Source organism: Puma concolor, chromosome B2 (assembly GCF_028749965.1).
Source record: "Puma concolor isolate L17-30 chromosome B2, mPumCon1.1.hap2, whole genome shotgun sequence".
In the NCBI taxonomy this organism is placed as follows: domain Eukaryota; kingdom Metazoa; phylum Chordata; class Mammalia; order Carnivora; family Felidae; genus Puma; species Puma concolor.
The window spans coordinates 4,323,928-4,345,222 of NC_141671.1; the positions used below are offsets into that span (position 1 = coordinate 4,323,928).

The window sequence follows — 21,295 nt, forward strand, 5'->3', positions numbered from 1 at the left end:
GTGAACAGTAGCATGAGGGTTGGAGAAGACTAGATTTGAGCATAGAATTTTACTTAAATTACTTTTACTTCTAATAAATTACAAAAATTACTACTTAGGGGCGTCTGGGTGGCTCAGCTGGTTAAGCGTCCACCTCTTGATTTCAGCTCAGGTCATGATCTCACAGGTCCTGAGTTCAAGCCCCATGTCTGGCTCCGCACTGTCAGTATGGGATTCTCTCTCTCTCCCTCTCTGCCCCTCCCCCTTCTCTTTCTCAAAATAAATAAATTTTGAAAGAAAGAAAGAAAGAAAGAAAGAAAGAAAGAAAGAAAGAGAAAAGAAAGAAGGAAAAAGAAAGAAAGATTACTACTTACAAGTAGAGTTTCTAATTTCTGTGTCCTAGCTTTCCTCTCTCTACTGTTAATGGCTATAAAAACAAAATCCTCCTCTTTGTGCTTTCCTTGGAAATACACATTTCTGGCCATTGATGGATTAAAAAAGTAGGCCTGTGCCTCATCTTTTTTTTCCCCTTCTTTTCCTGTCTTGGCTGTAGATGTGAGCTCTGGAGGTGTAGCCCTATGGGAAGACCACAAGCTGGATTAGAATGAGGTATGAAATGACCCCCAATCTCAGCTGCTTTTAACAACAAAGGCTGATGTGATGTTTGCAATTCATGTCCATTGTGTGTTGGCTGTAGCTTTGCATCGTGTTACCATAACTCTAGGACCCATCTGATGAATGAGGCGTTGTCTGGAACATGGATGGTCTCATGGCAGAACCAAAAGAGAAATCATGGTGACCAGGGTGCTGGATTAAAAGTTTTGCCTAGATGTCAATTCCACTCAAATTTCTTGGGGAAAAACCAGTCCTATGGCCAAAACCGACAGAACGGAGATAGAGAAGTATAACTCGTCCCAAAGGAGGGCCAGGGAAATTTTTCTTCCTTCCTTTCTTTCTTCCTTCCTTCCTTCCTTCCTTCCTTCCTTCCTTCCTTCCTTCCTTTCTTTCTTCTTTCTTTTCTTCCCTTCCCTCCCCTCCCCTCCCCTCCCCTCCCCTCCCCTCCCCTTTCCTTTCCTTTCCTTTCCTTTTCTTTCGAGAATCCCAAGCAGGCTCCACACTGAACATGGGCTCCATATGGGACTCGATCTCAGGACTGCAGGATCATGACCTGAGCTGAATTGAAGAGTCAGACATTCAACCACCTGAGCCACCCAGGCGTCCCTCCAGGGAATGTTTTTGAACACTAATACAGTTTAACACAATCTAGGCTTCTGGTAAACTGTCTTCCGTTAATGCTCCTTTCTGCACACAAAACAGCCAGCTTGATAGCCAGCTCTCAAGTCCCAGTGAACCAGAGCACCGGGCCTGATGGTCAGTGTTTTCATGGCATTATCTTATCGGTCGGAACGTGACCTCTCTTGTTCCAGAAACCCATGAATTAACAAGACGTCTTCCCTACACACACCCAGTGTGTGAGGCTAGAACACAGACAAGGCAATTGCTAATAGGGGAACACACAGTAGGTGCTACTGAAATCAGAAATCACACAGGAGATGGACAGGAGTCTCCGAAGGGGGTCCTGCACCCCATGGTGAGTACGGCAGTGCCCTCAGAACTTTCTTCTTCAAGGCTCATGGGTCCACCCTCTGGGGGGCATCTTCCCTCTCTGCCATCCGCTTTGGCCACATTTGAAGAGTCCTTGCAAACCAAGCAGATTTCTTGGCCGACCTCTGACAGTACAAAAAGTGGGAGGACCCCAAGTGACCTTTGAACCTTTGATGAGTCACAGCCTCCTGTAGCCTCTTTTATTCAGATTGGTAGCTCTCCAGTATTACACGACTCAGGATGTTCATCACCTTCTTATCTTACATGTTTGCTTACATGTATCAGTAGCCACACCCACCTCTCCTCTTGAGAGTTCATTCTCAGTCTCTCTCTTTCTCCTCCTTCTCTACCCTTCCCACCTCTTGATTTTGGATACATTGAGCCTATCAGGCTTCAGTAGGAAAGCCATCACTTTAATTTCATTTTCTTGAGCCATTTCGTTAACTAAAGTGTTTCACAGGACATTATCTCAGACCATTGAGAGACGGTTGTAACAGTGAGGTGGTCGCACCTTGATCTGGTATTTGCCCACGACTGAGCCTAAAAAGAGCTTTCTTGTTGAAATCATTTCTCGATTTTCCCTTTAACTGTTGGTGTTGGGAAGAAGTCGCTTCTTTCCACTCAGGAAGCCTAGAATTTTTAGTTTCTCTCAATTTCTTTCATTCCTGTTTGTAAACCAGCCAATTACTTTTGATTCTGTCTCCCCCCCCCCCCCACACTTTTGGTAGTACTTTGTCAAATGTAGTCAGTAGCACATCACACGATGTACATTTGTTTTGCCAAAAACTTCCCCAAAACTAGTAAGGTCGATAGGGGAATTAGCTGTAAGTTATCGTAGGGAAAGCATTGTGCAAATTAGGGACACCTGTCCTTTCAAACCGTAATAACAGTCTCTTTTTGTCCCCGTCCCATCCCTGGAGCCAATGGCAAAAATTGTGTCGTCTTGGCTTTGTTTTGCTTTCAGTGTGTGGTAACACCCTCTGCTCTGCGCTAATTTCTGCATTGATCGGGGGTGTGGTTAAGCCGCGGTGGGCCAAGTGAAACCTCCATCTGGGGTGTTTTATTTCCTTTTCACGTTGCACGTGTAGCACGTGTAGACTGCCAGCGTCCCCTGGCCCCATTATCTTCATGCCGGGCTGATGGGCAGCCCCCATGGGAAATACTGCCAGTCTCATGGCAGAGGAAGGAGAGAGTATGCGGGAAAACTTGACAGCTAGAAATTAAATGTTATTTCTGCCTCGACTGCATTGATCAAGGCAAGTCCCGTGAACCGGATGGACAGCGTGTGGCAGAGAGGTACAACCCTTCCTCCAAGAAAGGCAGCAGATATCTGTGCGCACATAAGTAGAACGGAAAAATCGAAAAAGCCCGTTTCCTTCTGGCTTCATGGAACTAGTCTACGAGTTTGGGGCCGCCTAGAAGCTGGAAAAAACAAAATTCTATTTGTTTAAGCCGTTCCTTACAGTTCAAGAATTGAGCAGTGTCTAATCTGGTACTAAATTCACCTTTACGGAGTTTTATTTGCCCCCCCTGCCTTTTGCCCACATTTCTGTTTTCTTAATTTGGGTACTTTCTTTTTCATTAAAAAAGCTTTTTAATGTTTATTTCTTTTTGACCACGAGCAGACTTCCTGTTTGCTTCCGCTAAATAGCAAGGCCACTTGTATGTACATTTTATGACCTTGGTCTTCTTGTACTATGTAAATAGCGTATATGTGAATCGAAAACTAAAGGATGTAGAGCCTGTGGTTATTAATTTTATTAGGAAGTATTTTGGGGTTTTTTGTTTGTTTTGTTGTGACCATCTAGAATATGGGCCAAGAGAGAAAAGCTTTTTGTCTGAGCAGATGAACAGATTTATTTTTTCAAGTTTGGCCCCCAGAGCAGCTGTGGCCTACTGTGCAGGTCCTGGCTCTGTGTGACAGCAATTAGGAGAAGACACTCTTTAGTGGGGCCTGAAGTTTTATGTCGGTAAACAATAATTGAGAGTTACGGGCATAGTCAATTGAGCTGATGAATATAATCAGAAAGAAACTACGTTGCAGCCCTCTTATTGCTGGCGTCCTTCCTTTTCCATCTGGCTGCTCACCTGGCCGACCGAGTAATGGTGGGGATTTGGATGGACGGAGGAAAGGAGCTTAGTTTCCAGCGGGACGGGTGTTAGAGCTTGCTTCTATTTCTTCTTTGTAGAATGGCCTGGGAAGTGAACCTACTTGAGTTAATGTTCGGTTCTGAGCAACTTGAGGGAAAGGGCAGGAAGGTAACAACGACCCGGGGGCACCTCCTCGGGTCCTTCCGGGCAAGGCTTGGAGAGAGAGAGCCTGGAGGTGATGTCAGGAATGTCCTGGGGCTTCTCCACACTTTTTCAGAGGGGCCAGCTGTGCCCTGTGTTTTAGCAAAAATATCCCCTTTGGCCTGCTCCCGGGAAATGGACTTGGCCTTTACTGAATATTAGGCCTTTGTTAGCTGGCACTGAAGTGTCCTCAGATGGCCCTAGAGGGACGTTGTTGGAAGAAAAGCATTTGCTTGCTGGATGTGGGTGCCCACCACAGGCTCCAGGGCCACCTCTGCAGCCCCTCGACACCTGAACTTGGCTCCCTCCAGGGCACAGCCGTCTGCAACTCCCAGCCCACCCTGCTACTAAGGTCTGGGTCTCTGTCCTTGGTGCCTGTTCAGCGGGAGGCGGGGGGTGGGGGGTGGGGAGCAGCAGCTGCCCCTAACCTCTGCTCTTCCTGTCACTTAGAGTTTTCTTACTTCCGTCCAGCCACCTCCTCCGGTCTGCAGTCCTTTGAGTTCATGATTCTTCCTACTAAGCTTTCCTCACTCAGTTCGCTGTGTGGTTTGTCTCTCCTGATTGATGACTGATAGAACCATAGACTTGGCTTTGTGCCTATTACTGAATATGGAGCCATTTGGATCCATAATTTGGCCTGACATGCTCATTATTCAATGTTCTCCCAGAGGTGACATCTAACCTTTAATGTAGGAAATACATTGATCAATACTGATCACTTTTGAGCTTGTTCCTTATTAGGTTTGACCATACTCATATATTTTCTACTTAAATAAAAATGAAACATATTTTTTTGTGTAATTTATCTGTGATTCAACTTTTTCTCCATATTTTCCAGAACTTTTCTGCCTTTTTGAGGAGGGGAAAAAAAAACACCCATAGCTAGTACACACACACACACACACACACACACACACACACACACACTCCTGGAAATAGTACGATATTTCATCATCAAACATGATATTGGACTTTAGGTTGAGATATATTTGGCTTATGTTAAGAATACTGTTAGTCTTGTTTCACTAAGCACTGTTTTCTTCAGGTAAAATAAGTAATAAGTAGGTACATATGCCCTTTGAGCAAATTTTGAATTTAACACTGTTTTGGGTCTTGGGATTTTTTTTTTTTTTTAGCACAAATGTTATTTAATATGAAAGCAAAATCTATGTTAAAATGTATGCTTTTTTAAATTTATGTTTTTAAAATTTAATAGTAACTAGTTAATAAAGTAACATGAAAAGTGAATGAGAGGGTTGGGAAGGGAATATTTGATCATGGCGCTATTGGACTACAATTTTTGCGGTCTACTCCTATTTGAAATTTCCATGTAAATTATGTACATTATACATATATATCCAGTTTGTTTTCTAGAAAAAACAGACTAGTTACCATCAAGTCAATATTAAAGTGCTTTGTATTGAAAACTACAGCTCCCCTTCCTTGAGCAGTGGGCTTTAGGACATTGGATTGGAAGGCAGTGGAATAAATAATGTATTTGTGTGTGACTTAAGATGTAAAATGACTTGTGAAGAGAGGAAGGCTATTCTGAGGAACTGTAGCACTGATGTGAAAAAGATGAACACATATTTTCAGAAATAATTTGTTAAAGTAAAACCACCCCCAAATGTATGAATATCTTTCCACCAAATGTTAGTTCTTTTTTGTTTAAGTTTTCATTTAAATTCTAGTTAATGTACCTGGAAGATTGGTTTCGGGTGTCCAATTTAGTGATTCAACACTTACATACATACAACACCCAGTCCCCACAAGTGCTGTCCTTAATCCCCATCACCTGTCTCCCCTGTGCCCCTCCCACCACCCCTCTGGTGCCCATCAGTTTGTTCTCTGTAGTGTAGTTCTTGGTTCTCCTTTCTCTTTGTGTCCCTATGCTCGTTTGTTTTGTTGCTGAAATTCCACATATGAGTGAGATCATACGGTGTTTATGAGTGAGATCATACAGTATTTGTCTTTCTCTGATTTATTTCTCTCTAGCCCCATCCACATTGTCGCAAATGGCAAGATTTCATTCTTTTTTATGGTTGAGTAGTATTCCATTGTATATGTATGCCACATCTTCCTTAAGTTTGTTTATTTTGAGAGAGAGAGAAAGCATGAGTTGAGGAGGGGGGAAAGAGAGGGAGAAAGAGAGCATCCCAAGCAGGCTCCCCACTGTCAGTGCAGAACCTGACTCGGGGCTCAAACTCACACACCGTGAGATCATGACCTGAGCCGAAGTCAGGCACTTCATTGATTGAGCCACCCGGGCACCCCTATGTTACATCTTCTTTATCCATTCATCAGTTGATGGACACTTGGGCCGTTTCCATAATTTGGCTGTTGTCGGTAACGGTGCTGTAAACATCAGGGTACATGTATCCCTTCGAATTAGTATTTTGTATTTTTTGGGTAAATACCTAGTGGTGCCATTGCTGGATCGTAGGGTAGTTCTACTTTTAACTCTTGTACTCTCGGTGGGAATGCAGACTGGTGCAAAAACGGTATGGAGTTTCCTCAAATGTTCATTCTAAGAGAAGAATTGGGAAGTCTTTGCACCTGCCCATCTTACATATCAGTCCTGCCTCTACTACTCTGCTCCCTAGTCACTCCCCTCTCAAGTGAGAGTATGTCAGAGAAACTACTGTCATGTGAGTTTATCTTAAGTAAGGCCAGTTTCAAATTTTTAATAAAATGGATTCTTTTTGAAAGCACAAAAGATGAAATCTCATTAAGGAAAAGTATCAGTTATGTGGCGTATATTCTATGAATGTGATTTCACATCCACGTGAGCCGTAGGACCAAGCGTGACCACACTACACAGTACCTCTGATTTCATTACACCTCTTAACCACTTGTGGGGTCTTGCTTTGTCTATGCTTTGGCTTCTCTTCAAATCACTAATCTTTTATGTTTATTTTCTCGATGGGAAGAGAGTACATTTTACCTACACAAATCTAAGGCCATTTAAATACAAGCTTGTCGATGTGAAAATTGATGACCAATGTATCGAAATTACAAGACAAAGTTGTTACATTCTAATATTTACCCAGAGCAAATCAGTCATATAACTCGTTTGACCGCTGTCTCAAGAGCCACGGGCCAGAACGAAATTCATTTTTATGGAGAAGAATGATGAATAAAACGGGAATAAGGACTAGGTCTGGGTTCTCAATAGTATTGGTGATGAATTGAAAGGAAATCTTTTGGTTTGGTGTTATAAGTCCCCTATTATACATTTCCCCAGGTTAGCATATACTGTTTCTTGGAAGGACACTCCTGACTAGAAGATACTTGGAGAAATTACACAGCTTGGAGGTGAGGGGACATTGCCGTGTCCTTGGGGTCCTCCTCCATCGGGCACTTGAGCTGAAACTCATGCCTGAAAACCTCAGGCTGAAAGTTTACGTGCCTCCTTCCATTGCCGCTAATCCCATCACCGTGTAAGCCCAGCTCCTTACATCGTTGAAAGAAATGCCCTAAAATAAGGTCTCCCCGCCCAGCCATGACTAGCTACATATTTATTTTTCTTTCTCAAGCACTACATTGTTGTCATGGTGGCAGAACACTTGGACTTCGCTCCGTTACCCTAGGATAGCTCCACGGATGCCCTGACCGAAAAGATGACAGTGCTGCCCAAGACCCTGCTGGGTCAGCTGCTCTGCCCGCCTATAGGAGATGGTAAGTGGCTCACCTCCTACGCGCATCCTCTGTAGCCATGGGCATCAGGACTAACTCTTTGGTGATGTTCTCAGTGAACTGCTTGGGGAGGCCCTTGTCCTTCACATCAAAGATTGTTTTTAGAGGACTGTGAATTTATCAATGAAAATGGTGATAAATGAAAATACCTCCTTTTATGGGCAGTCTCTTGCTGGGAATCGGTCAGCTGCTATGTTCTGACGCTTTGTGACTGAAACAGGCGTCATTGTCTATTACGACCTGATTGCCAAAGGAGTGCCACCATCTTGGAAGCTGGCCACCATACCAGGTAAGCAATGAAGTCATGGGAAAGGATGATACTGTCTTAGAGTTGACCATGGTTAAATGCTGTGCCTGGTGGTTTTGTCTAATAGTCCACAACAAGACGTATGGTGGTGACAAGGACTGTTTCTTGCAGGCTTTTGACACTAATGACAATAAAACTATCAGTTCACTATTGAACATATGATGCTGGGCTTTTTTTGTTGTTGTTACTGGTCACTCAACAATTTTTGGTATGTATCCCATTGTCCTCAGTTTACTAAGGATTTTTAACTTTACAGTACCTACAGCGAGCATCTTCAAATGTGTTTTTTAGTAACCATTGTTACGAATATGGTACTGTAGCAGGGTTGACTGACTAATTTGGCGAATCACCTTTATGGACGTACCAGTATGAAATCATCCTTGTGTTCTGGGAAGGAACCCTAGGAGGCAGTCCTCAAGGTCTCCAGCGGAAGATATACCGCTTAAAGATCATCAGAAACCAAAGTGTTTTCAAAACAACTAAGTTTCCAAAATAAGGGCTGTGATTAATTATGTCTTCCTTGTTTATAGTGGCTCTGAATCACACAGTTCCTTGGTAAGACACGATGCATCCTTTTGCTGAATTTATTATTTACAATTTGGGACACACAAGCTGTGGCAAACCATTACAAGTGATGTCATAAACATCTGAGTTCTCCAAGTTGATTACGATTAATTCCACTTATTATTAGGGTTGCAAAATAAGCTTGTGAGCCTTCACCTCTGTCTTAAAGTCAAACACGCGACTTTTATTTCCAGGCAAGTCTTTTAGCACTTCCGAAGCCATCTTGTGCAATGCACTGTTTCTAGAAAGCCTCTGAGGACTCGTTAACTGGAAGGAATGTGGGAGAAAGTTTTTCAAGTAAAGGAAGATCTCTAAGGGGAAAAACTAATAAATGCCCCCTTGGGGCCCATGCATTTTGGTCTTTAAGAGGTTTCAGCTGCACGATCAGAGTATTGTGAGCACCAAGTCAGTCAGTCCTCTCTGAAAAGAGGCCATATCATCTGTTTTGGCTACTTACATGATTGATACTCCATCAGTATGAGATACAAGGACCTGGAGCCTGGGAGAAAGCCTTCAACTTAGGGAAGTCTATAATGGGAATAACGAGTAGGTTTTGTTTCCTCTCTGTTTTCTCTAGTACAGGGAAAAGAAGTTCTTCCCATAATCCCTCTTCCACTCAGGAAACATGTTAGGGTTTGAAGACAAAGAACAAGTGAGTGTTAAAAGGTTTTTTTTTTTTTTTTTTTTTTTGCTTCTCCCTGTCCTCTGTGCATGTATACTCAGGGGCCTCTCTCAGATGTATGGTTTTGTCAACATGAAAAGTAAAAACAGCCAGTAATTTTACCAGAAAAATGGGTTTATTTGGGAATAGCAGAGGATTTGCAATTTGGGACACACAAGCTGTGGCAAACCATAGGCAAGTCCAGAGATCAAAGGAGAGGAGTATTACTGTGTAGAGAAAAGGAGGAAGTCAGGAGGGGCTGCTTTAAAGGAAAGCCCAATGGAGGAAAGTGAGGGTTCAGGGTGGTGACAGTTTCTCATTGGCTGAGTTGTGGCATTTTCTTATTGGCTGAGCTTGTTGCTGGGCAAGAAGAAAGTCTGCCTTCCTCCTGCCGGAATGGTAAAGTAGGTTTCTTCCGCTCCTTTCTGGTCTTGACTCCATTTTTAAATTTTTTTAAATTTTTTTTTTTTTTTTTAATGTTTATTTATCTTTGAGAGAGAGAGCATGAGCAGTGGAGGGGCAGAGAGAGAGGGAGACACAGAATCCGAGGCAGGCTCCAAGCTGTCAGCACGGAGCCCGATGTGGGGCTCGAACTCACGAACCGTGAGACCATGACCTGAGCTGAAGTCTGACGCCCAGCCGACTGAGCCACCCAGGCACCCCTTGACTCCATTTTTAAATGAGGTTTCCTTTACTCAGTTTCCTAGTTTAGAGACAGAGATGTGCTGGTAAATGTTTAATGACTGACTCTGAGAGAAAAATAAGCACACATATATGTACATATGTATATATGTACAAATGGTGTATAAAACATGATACTGCTTGAAGGTTGATGTAAAAATTTCTGTTAAATATTTCTTTATAGAGTTGTAGAAATAAATTTTAAGTTAAAATGCTTCTTGGAAATTCAGGTTAGACCTAAAACTTCAAAGGAATTGCTATTTCTTGCAAAATAGCAATTTTTATAATTTTTATAAAATTATAGCCATTGTTATAATTTTATTGCCAACAGCAGTGTCACAAAATCAAACTGGAAATAACTGCTTAACTGCTTGGTTGCTATCCATTTCCATGACAAGAAGTCACACACACCACTGACCAATGGGTTTAGAGCTGGCATAAATGTTGGTTATTTTCTTTTATTTCTTTTTTTAAAATTTCACCGAATCAGACAAATGGGTGTCGGAATATTGCTCAGATGGCAATGACGTGAGCAACTACCTTGCGCAATCAGATACTGGAAGAATATTTGTTAAATACTTTGAGTTATTTACCCGTGTCTACGGATACATGGCTGATGCAGTGGCTACAGATGTATCCCACGTTTACATTTAATCCACATTTTCTACATGATGTTCTAGATGATCAACAAAACCTTAAATTTGAAGAGTCAACAAAACGATAAGTAAAGTCCTGATTTACAGCGCTAGTTGATTTCCATGGTGTAAAAATCCCACCAGGCTGATTTCTAGCTACCGGCCCATCTCTGAAATCAGAGTTGGGAAGTTGTGCGCAGCATCATGCCGTTAAATGGCCCTCTGTCATTCACATGCGGTTGGTGAAAATAGCCTCAGGAGCACAGACGATAGTCAATGTTGGCAAATAATCGGGAAGTGGTGAGGATCTCCATCTGTGGTAAATTTAATTTACTTAATTGCAACTTTACGTAATTTAATTTTTTAATGATGGTGCTGCCGGACAACAAGCTTGGAGAATCCCCCAAAATGTAACGATTGGGCCTCACGGGTAGCACAACACTGGCTCTGCGGTGACAAGTTGTAGGGATTAGGCCGCAAAGGTGACTCCTCCGTGCCTTGGGTGGGGCTCCTCTGTCTCCCTCACTGGACCTTGGCCTTTTCTCTGCACGGCATTTAGTGACTCCCTCATCCAGGCTCGGCCCAGTAGCTCTCATAGACTTCTGTACATGTGTCTGCTGCAGCAAAAGCTTTTTTAAGACCTAACGATTACGTGAAATTATCTGCTTCGTTTATCTGTTCAGTCCCCTATCCATAAGCTCCTTAAAAGGTGGTCTGGTTTGCCACTGATTTCCCAGGGCCAGGCGCAGTGTCTGTCACATGGGCATGCTCAGTAACCCTTGTTTGATGAGTGGGTGGATGACATTTTAAGTCCTTAACTATACTGATGTTCCGAGGCTACACCGTGTACTTCCTGGTGTATGTTTCCTTAATAATGCACTTGGTTCATTTTTATATGATTCTGTTCTGGGACTTCTGCATGTACTGTAGTATTTGAGCGTGCTTTCGAGTTTTCCTGTGCTACGTTTGTCTCGTTTTGATCAGAGTAATGTTAGCTCATAGCATGCCATAGAAGTTACTGTATTTTTTTATGGTTTATAAAATCTGGGTTTGTTCGTTGGTTTAAGTTTCTGGCAGAAACAGAAGGCATCTGACTAAGAATGTACCATCAGAGAATTATATTCAGAAGTCATTAGAAATAATGTATTCTTGGGGCGCCTGGGGGGCTCAGTCGGTTGAGCCTCGGAGTCTTGATCATAGCTCAGGTCTTGATCCCAGGGTCGTGAGTTCAGGCCTCACATTGGACTCTGTGCTGGACACGGAGCCTACTGTATTTATTTACTTTTTATTTTCAGAGAGAAAGCAAGTCGGGGAGGGGCAGAGAGAGGGAGAGACAGAATCCCAAGCAGGCTCTGCGCTGTCCGCACGGAACCCGACGTGGGGCTCGATCTCACGAACCTTGAGATCATGACCTGAGCCGAAATCAAGAGTCGGCCACTTAACTGAGCCACCCAGGCACCCGAACGCAGCCTACTATTCTCTGTGTGACCATATTACTAATACGATACACAATTAGCTTTATTCATTTCAGTTTAATTTCAGAATTTGCTTATTTGCCCTCAGATTTCTTGAACCATTAACATGGCTCACATTTCCCCCCTTTTTACACACGGGCAGCACTCAGTACCCAATTTCTCTTTCTTTCTTCTTCTTCACTTCACAATGTACCAAGGAGTTTTTCCTCTATCATTACGAGAAGGCTGGATCCAAACCAGATGAGAGTTCATCCATCTGGTGCACAGCAAGCCAATAAAAGCAGACACTGAGCTTTGGCAGTGAAGAAAGATGGGCTATTTGTTGACATGGTGCCATCCAGGAAAACTGGAGCTAATGCTCAAAAGTCCTGAACTGCCCGATGGCTTATACGAGCAGCTGGGCTTAAAGGGTGAAAATTCAGGGTAAGGGGTAAGGGGGTCAGGGGTTTGGATCATGCTGATTGATTAGGGATTAGGGTCAGCTGAGATATTTCCTTTCTCTATCGTCTTATCCATTCTGGTGTCTCCCTTTCTGGTGTTGGTGTGACTGCAGTGAGATAGTCGTTCTGCTTCGGGGGTCCTTGCAGTCTAGGGGCCTGGAGAGAAACATTGCCAGCAGATTGCAGTAGTGACGTCATACCTAGAGTCCAAGGGCAGACGTTCTACATCCTGTGACTGTTACCAGGCTGCAAACTATTATTGTTATTTTCTTACAAACGTGGCACGTTAGATTTGTTATCTCAGGCAGAACAGCATCCCCCCAGACTTTTTGGGGAGGCAGCTTTTATGTTTTCCCTGAGGCACTTTTACAGGATTTTTTAACAGTTACTAAGGGTTACGAGACTCTGGTCAGAGGCAGCTAAGAGCCATATGTGTATAAATTGTGGAGTCGGTGGGGGCTTGTATCCCAGTTTCAAGAATGATTCTCATTCATTTTTGTGGCTTTTCAGGTGCTCTAGTATGAGTCTGTCCTGGAGATTATTCACCGTTTCCCCTATGATGGACATTCACATTATTTCCAATATTTGATATCATATAATTATAATAATATAAAATCCTAATAATTATAATTTCCAATGTTTTATGTGATAATATTTCACATTATAGCATATATAATTATAATAACTATGTGAACAACTTTGTACATTTTTGCTATCTCATATACGTGGAATTGTATTTTCAGGGTACATTCTTAGAAGTGAGAATTCCTGGGCCCAAGGTTAAGGCAGATGTGACTTTGTGAGATTTTACTCAGTGTCCCCACCATAGGTCTTCTATTGCTTTACCCTGCCACCAGCAAGGTGTACATGTGCCCGTGTGCCTGTGTCTCCCCAACATCGTCACCTACGTGTGTTGTACGATTTTTGACCACGTGAGAGACAAGGAATGGCTTTTCCTGTACAATTTTTTTTTTTACCTCTATAGTTTTAATTTGCCCTCTATTTTGATTGTAAATGAAATTATGTTCCTATTTAAGGGCCATTTGCCTTGTTTTCCCCCTGTGAACTTTCATCTAGTTAAACAGGAAAAGCTGAATTTGTCAGGATGTTAACGTCACTCCGTCCACAAGTCTGGGATGCCGTCTTATTTATTCAGAGCTACTTTTGAGTCTATTAGGAGTGTTTCAGTTTTTTTCCCGTGTGGGTTTTTCATGCAGACAGATCATTTTATTGTGTTTTGCTTTACTGCACTTCATAGGCACACATCTTTACAAACTGAAGGTTTGTGGCGACCCTGCGTGGAGCGAATCTGTCAGCGCCATTTTCCTATAGCACCGTTTGCTCACTTTGTGCCTCTGTGTCACGTTTCGGTAATTTTGCAATATTTCAAACATTTTCTTTGTTATTATATTTATTATGGTGATTGCGATCATTGATTATAATTCCCTGGAAGCTCAGATGACGGTTAGCCTTTTTTAAAAGAAATAAGCTTTTAAATTAAGGTACATCCATTGTTGTTTAGACATAATGCCATTGCATGCTTAATAGACTACAGTATGGTGTGAGCATAGCGTTTATATGCACTGGGGAACCAAAACATTCATTTGAGTCGCTTTATTGTGATACTGGCTTTATCCCACTGGTGTGGAACCAGACACACAAAACGTCTCTGAGGTATGCTTATATATTTCTTATGAAATTTGCTCCTAAGTAGTTTATATGCACTATTTTGTGTCTTTTAAAAATTTGGTCTTGGGGTGCCTGGGTGGCTCCGCCGCTTGGGCGTCCAACTTCGGCTCAGATCATGATCTCACAGTTCATGGCTCTCTGCCGTCAGCACAGAGCCTGCTTTGGATCCTCTGTCCCCCTCTCTCTCTGCCCCTGCCCTGCTCTCTCTCTCTCAAAAGTAAATAAACATTTTTAAAAAATTTGGTCTTTTTCTTTTTTGTTATCTTCTAAATGGTAATAGTTATAAATATTGCTATTGATTTTTGTGTTCATTTCGTATCCTGCCACTGCACTAAATTATCTTGCTTTTCACTGGCTCTCTTGAGTTTTCTCCAAGAAAATTCTGTTACTCTGTTGTCTACAGAAAGTAAAACTGTGCCCTTATTCTTTCTGATTCCTGGACTTCTGTTTTATCCGTTTCTGGTGCTCTTCTGGAGAGCGTTTATATAGCACTTCCGTATGTTAGTCAGTGTTCCAAGTACTTTACGTACACTTATGCTGTTAATTCTTGCAATAGACCTGCCATTATCCTTGCTTCACAGAGAGATTAAGCAACCTACTTATAAGGAGTTGGTGTCAGGATTCCAGCCTTGAGCCTAGCTGTTGGGTTCTCCTCATACCCTCCATCTTTTAGAAAATAAAAGTTTCCCTTAAATTTTCTGTATTTTCCTTCCTCTTGGTTCAACCACCTCAGCATTCTAATCTTAGCTTGGAGCCGAAGCAAAAGCAAATTTTCTTTTATTTTTTTCTTAATACCAGTGCTCTCTTAAGGAATGTCACACACGGCTTCAGACTCTGCGTGAACGCTTTCTGCTCCAACTGTCTTTACCTTAAAGCCTTTGAATGCGGGGGTAAGTCTGGGGCGAGTAGGAGAATGGCACTACTCTTGCTACCGATTGTCCCAGCGTTTTTCCTTTATCTTTTTTTTTTTTAAGTTTATTTATTTATTTTGAAAGAGAGAGAGTGTGTGAACACGAGCAGGGGAGGGGCAGGGAGAGAGAGAGAGAGAAAATCCCGAGTCAGCACAGAACCAGACGCAGGGTTCCACCTCCCAAACCATGAGATCGTGACCTGAGTGGAAATCCAGAATCGGAAGCTTAACCAACTGAGCCACCCAGGTGCCCCTGTCTCAGCATTTTTCAAATTGCAGTGTTCTGCTGTGCCTTGAAATCAATTTAGTGGGTACCTAGAGCATATTTGTAATGAGAAGGGTTAGAACAGGATTAAAATCTATTCAGACAGTCTTAAGTTTCGAGTAAAACCCATTCTCCTAGATTAATTTACAGGAAATATATTATTTATTATTAATAATTATTTATATATAATTATATAATAATTAATTTACAAGCGAACATATTAAGTGGACTGATTTATGGAAATGTGTATTGTTCTTGGGAATCAAGCTCTTTCTCTGAAATTGGCTGCACGGCTCTGAGAAAGAGCCTTTGGTGTTTGGTTTGCTGTGGTCTCCTTTTCCCAGAAATGCATATTCCTCGCTGGGCTTTACTGGCTGGAGACTCGGCTACACCTGCCTCTGCAGTGGTGGTCCCTGGTGTTCTTGGACGGTGGACAGGGCTGCACGGTGGCTGCCAGGTCAGGCAGGACGGTGTTGGCCTCGCAGCTGTCACGCCGTGGGCCAGCTCCATCCTCCTTCCGGTCAGCCTCGCCTACCTGCTTCCCACCTTCAAAAACAGAGAAAACAGAAAAATAAGGGCACTTAAGGCTCAACGGAGGGAAGGATCCTCAGGCAACTTTGGGTGCGGCAATGGAGCGCGCTTGGTGCTCTGATTGGCTGAGGTCGGGTAGGCGTCTATCCAACCAGAGAGTCGAACGGGCAGCCCTGCGTTTACGTGTGTATTCTGTTATTATCGTTTGTCCAATCAGACCTGGTTGTCTCAATCCTCATTTGAATACGCGGACTGTAAATACCCGCCTTCCACTGAGTCCCCAGAAGTGATGAGGCTGTCTTAGCAACTTGCGTTCTTGTGGTTGATTCTCTGCGAGGTTTTTGTGAGTCTCTGGGGAAGGCGATGAGGAATGCGAGGGCCGCCACCGTCGACATCACAACAGGAGTTTTGTTTGTTGGGCCCGACCCCAAAGCAACTTTGCCCTAAAGGTCAGCGAAGGTAGTGGGTGCCGAGTCTCCCCGGGAATGGGGCAGTGGCAGGAGGCGGGGAGCCTCTCTGCTCCCCGAGGGTCGTGTTAGGCAGTTTCACTAGAAGCGAAGGCTTTCTACAGACCTGGAAGTTCTTTCATCAGATGGATGTTTCCTGTGTGATGACCACCGAAGACACCAGCTGGAAATAAGCACCGATTTATACGCTATAATTTTATTTTGAGATATATACATGAAATCATATCATCTGTAATCTTTTAGGATTGGCTTTATTTTGACTGTGCATAATTCCACAGAGGTGTACCCAGATTTTTGCATGTATAGGTCACTTTTTCCTTTTTGTTGCTCAGTAGCGTTCCGTGGTAGGGATAAACAACAGCCCGTTTAATATTCACCTATTAAAGGACCTTTTAGGTCTTTGTGTAAATGTAAGTTTTCATTTCTCTTGGGTGAATGCTTGGTAGTGTAGTGTGGGATCATATGGTAAACATACATTTCGCTTTTTAAGAAACTGCCAAGATATTTTCCAGTGACTGTACCATTTTATTTTCTCACTGGCAGCGTATGAGACATGGAATTTCTCCACATTTATGCCAGCATTCAGTGTTGTCACTATTTTTTATTTTAGTTGCCTAATAGGTATATATTGGTATCTTATCATAATCTGAATTTGCAGTTTCCTAATGGTCATTAATGCTAAAGGTTATTAATTTCCATGACTTTTGCCCATTTTTTAATGGGATAATTTGGATTTTTTACTATTGAGCTTGGAAAAGTTCATATCCTCTATTTTTTTTTTTTTTTTAAATAGACTCCACACGTAACGAGGAGCTTGAATTCACTACCCTGAGATCAAGAGTCACATGCTCTATGGACTGAGCCAGCTAGAGCTCCAGAAAGTCTTAATATATTCTAAATACAAACTTTTTGTCATGTGTATAGTTTGCAGATATTTTCTTTATGTGCATAGCTTCTCTTTTTAAACTTCTTTGCAGGACTTTCCACAAAACAAATGTCGTTACTTTTGATGAGATCTACCAATTTTTTTCTCTTCTGGATGATTTTGGTTTCATGTGTAAGAACTTTTTGCATAGTTCCAGATCCCAAAGATTTTTCTCTTTTTTCTAAAAGGTTTACAGTTTTACATTTTACCTTTAAATCTACCATCATCAGTTTCAAGTGAATTTTTGCAGAAGGTGTGAGGCTTAGGCTGAGTTTCATATGTTTGCCTGTTGGTCTTTGTTGAAAAGAGTATACTTCCTCCCTTAAATTTCTTTTTCATCATGGTCAAAAACTACCCGTGTTAGGGTAGTTGGCCCTACCCGTGTAGGACTATTTGTGGGTTCTGTTTTAGCTATCCCTTCCTATTTCTATACAGTCTTGATCACTGTATTATATAATAAGTCTTGAAATTGGGGAGAGCGATTCCTCCCACTGTATTCTTTCTTTTCAAAATCGTTTGATATTCTGGTTCAGTTATTGGTTTTAGGAATTTTGTTTTTCTTTTTTTGTAAATTCTTTGTGATTTTCCACATAGACAATCACATTGTTTTTAAACAGAGGGAGTTTTATTTCTTCCTTTCAAATCCATAAGCCTTTAATCTCTTTTTCTTGCTTCATTGTACTATGAAGGACTTCAGGGGTTGAATTTATAATTTTTTTAAAATGTTTATTTATTTTTGAGAGAGAGAGAGCATGAGCAGGGGAGGGGCAGAGAAAGAGGGAGACACAGAATCCGAAGCAGGTTCCAGGCTCCGAGCTGTCAGCACAGGGCCAGACGCGGGGCTTGAACCCATGAACTGTGAGATCATAACTGAGTGGAAGTCGCATGCTTAACCAACTGAGCCACCCGGGTGCCCCAGGGGTTGAATTTAATGGTGATAATGAACATCTTTGCCTTGTTCCTGATCTTACTGGGAAGCACTGAGTCTCTCTTCATTAGGATGACATTACCTGTAGAATATTTGTAGATGTCCTTTTTCAGACTCAGGAAGTTCTCTGCTATTCCTAGTCTGTTGAGAGTTTTTAATCAGGAAAGGATAGTGACTTGTCAGATGTTTTCTCTGCATTCATTACTATGATCATAGTTTTCTTCTTTATACTCTTAATATGGTAGATGACCTGAATTTTGAATATTGAACCTGTCTTGCATTCCTGATCTATATACATTGTTGGACTTGATTTGCTATTATTGTTTCTGTGTTCATAAGGGATATTGGTCTGTAGTTTTATTTTGTATTGTTTTTGTATTGTTTTAGTATTGGGCTAATTTTGGAATCATAAATGGAGTTGGAAAGTATTTTTTCTTTCATTTTCTGGAAGAAATTGTGTAAAATCAGTGTTATTTCTTCTTTAAACATTTGGTAGAATTCTTTAGTGAAACCATCTGGGTCTACAGATTTTATTTGGTGAAGGTTTTTCGTTACTATTTCAGTTTCTTTAAAAGATATAAAAATATTCAATTTTTCTAATTTATCTTGGATGAATTCTTCTGGTTTTGTGATTGCTTGTCATATTACCTTATCATTTTAATGGTCTGTTACATCCCCTGTTTTAATTCTGAGATTCACTAATTTGTGTTTGCAAATTGTGCCTTCTCTCTTTTATCATCAATCTTGATAGAGCTTCTCAACAGTATTGATTTTTAAAAGAAATATTTTTGTAACGTTTATTTTTTTTGAGAAACAGAGACCGAGCATGAGTGGGGAGGAGCAGAGAGAGAGAGGGAGACACAGAATCTGAAGCAGGCTCCAGGCTCTGAGCTGTCAACACGGAGCCCGACTCGGGGCTCAAACTCACGACCCACGAGGTCGGAACCACCCAGGTGTCCCTATATTGTCCCTTTTTAAAGACATTTTGTTTCAGTAGTTTTGCTGTTGTTTTTCTGTTTTTAATCTCATCGAGTTATCTTCTTATCTTTCTTTTTGCACTGAACTTTGCTTTTTCTGTATCTTAATGTAGAAGTTTGTAGTAATGGTTTGAGAACTTTCTCCTTTTCTTTTTTTAAAAATTAAAAAAAAAATTTTAGAGAGCATGCACACACATGCGTGAGCAAATGGGGGAGGGGCAGAGAGAGAGAAAGAATCTCGAGCAGGCTCCACACTCACCTCAGAGCCAACACGGGGCTCCATCCGACGACCCTGGGATCACGACCTGAGCCGAAATCGAGAGTCTGGCCCAGGCACCCTGAACTTTCTCCTTTTCTGATATAAACATTTCGTGCTGGATTTCCCTTTCTTGCAACTGCATCCTACAATTTTTTTAAATTAAACTTTGAGATAACTGTAGGTTCACATGCAGTTGTAAAAAATACTACAGATACCACGTAGTTTACTCAGTTTTCCCAAAAGGTACGTCTTGCAAAACAGTACAATGTCACAACCACAATGTTGACATTGATATAGTCGAATATAAAATACTTCCATCACAGCAAGGATCTCTCATGTTTCCTTTTTTAGCACAGACACTTCTCTGCCACCCACACTCCCTCTCAACTCTTGGGCCACGAATATAGTCTCAGTTTCCTTAACTATGTCATTGCAAGAACGTTTCTATAAATTGAATTATACAGGAGGGTAATCTTTTGCAATTGATTTTTTAAAAACAGACTTTATTTTTAAACGCAGTTTCGGGTTGACAGAAAGATTGGGCAGAAAGTGCAAATATCTCGTATACCCCCTCCGCCTCTACATTAGTGTGGTGCATTTGTTACAATTAATGAACCGCTATTGATATATTATTATTAACTAACGTCCGTAATTCACATTGGGGTTTACTCTCTGTCGTGCAGGTTTGTGTGTCTGTGGGTTTTGACAAACGCGTGAGGTCACATGTCCGCTGTAGAGTATTACGCAGAATGGTTTCCTTGTCCTAAAACTTGCCCGTGTTCAGTCTGTTCGTCCCTGCCCCCTCCCACCGCCAAAGCCTGACAACCACGGCTCTTTTTACTGTTTTTATAGTTTTGCCTTTTCCAGGATGTTCTTAGACTCCTGCAGTCTGTTGCCTGTTCAGACTGGTTCCTTTCACTCAGCAATATGCTTTTAGGATTCCTACTGCCTTTTCATGGCTTGATAGCTCATTTCTTGTTTTATCACTGAATCGTACTTCCTTATATGGATGTACCATAGTTTATTGCTCCAGCCACCTATTGAATTGAATTGTGAATAAAACTGCTATAAACATTTGGGAGATAGATGTATATCTTGCTGGATCCAATAGAAAGCTAACATTTACTTTTGTCAGCAACGGTGTCTTTCAAAGTGGCTGTGCAGATTTTCACTACAGCCGGCGATTAATGGTCATTTCTGTCATTCCAACCCCTGGCCACAATTGATGGTGTCGGTGTTTTGGATTTTGGTCATTCCAGTAGGTATATAATGGTATCTCATTATGGTTTTAATTTGAAATTCCCTAATGACATAGGATACTGACAAGTGATAGTTCATGTGTTTATTTGCCCTCTGTGTATCCTTTTTGGTGAAAAGTCCCGTCATGTTTTTCATCCATGTTCTATTTGGATTGTTCGGTAATTTTTAGGGTAGAGTTTCGGAAGTTCTTTATATATCCTAGATGCTAGTGCCTTGCCACGTGTGTGTTTTACAGCTATTTTCTTTGCGTCGATAGCTTGTCCTTTCATCCCCTTAAGAGAGGGTATTAGTTTCTTGTGGCTGTCATAGCAAATGATCACTTCTTTAGTTCTAAATTATTCTTCTTTAGTTCTGGCAGGAAGAAGTCAAAATCAAGTGTTGGCAGAATTGGTTCCTTTATGCTCAGAGAAAGAATCTGTCCCGTGCTTCCCTCCTGGTTTCTGGTGGCTTCCAGGAATCTTCGGCGTTTCTTGGTTTGAAACCATATTGTTTTCATCTCTGCCTTCGTCTTTCACATAGTCTTCTCTTCTCTGTGTCTTCTCTTTGGTCTCTTATAAGAACACTTGTTACTGAACTTAGAGACCCTTCTGGGGCCCTTAAGATGATAGGAGATCCTAGATTGCCCAGAAAGAACACACGTACCAACCTAGAATCCAAGCAGAACGTGAATGGCTGGGATTCAGGAGAATCAGAAGAAAGATGTTAGGAATGAAATGACTTGACTCTTATTTAATTTATAGATATGTTTA

At 41.7% G+C, this 21,295-nt stretch overlaps 1 long non-coding RNA gene across 1 annotated transcript; it reads left to right on the plus strand.

Annotated features, from left to right (window-relative positions):
* Positions 1-7,132: 7,132 nt before the first annotated feature.
* Positions 7,133-9,547, plus strand: LOC147580680 (uncharacterized). Its single transcript, XR_015250969.1, has 4 exons — positions 7,133-7,316; positions 7,413-7,554; positions 7,738-7,861; positions 9,021-9,547. It is a non-coding gene; the product is annotated as an uncharacterized LOC147580680 (long non-coding RNA).
* The last annotated feature ends 11,748 nt before the right edge of the window (positions 9,548-21,295 follow it).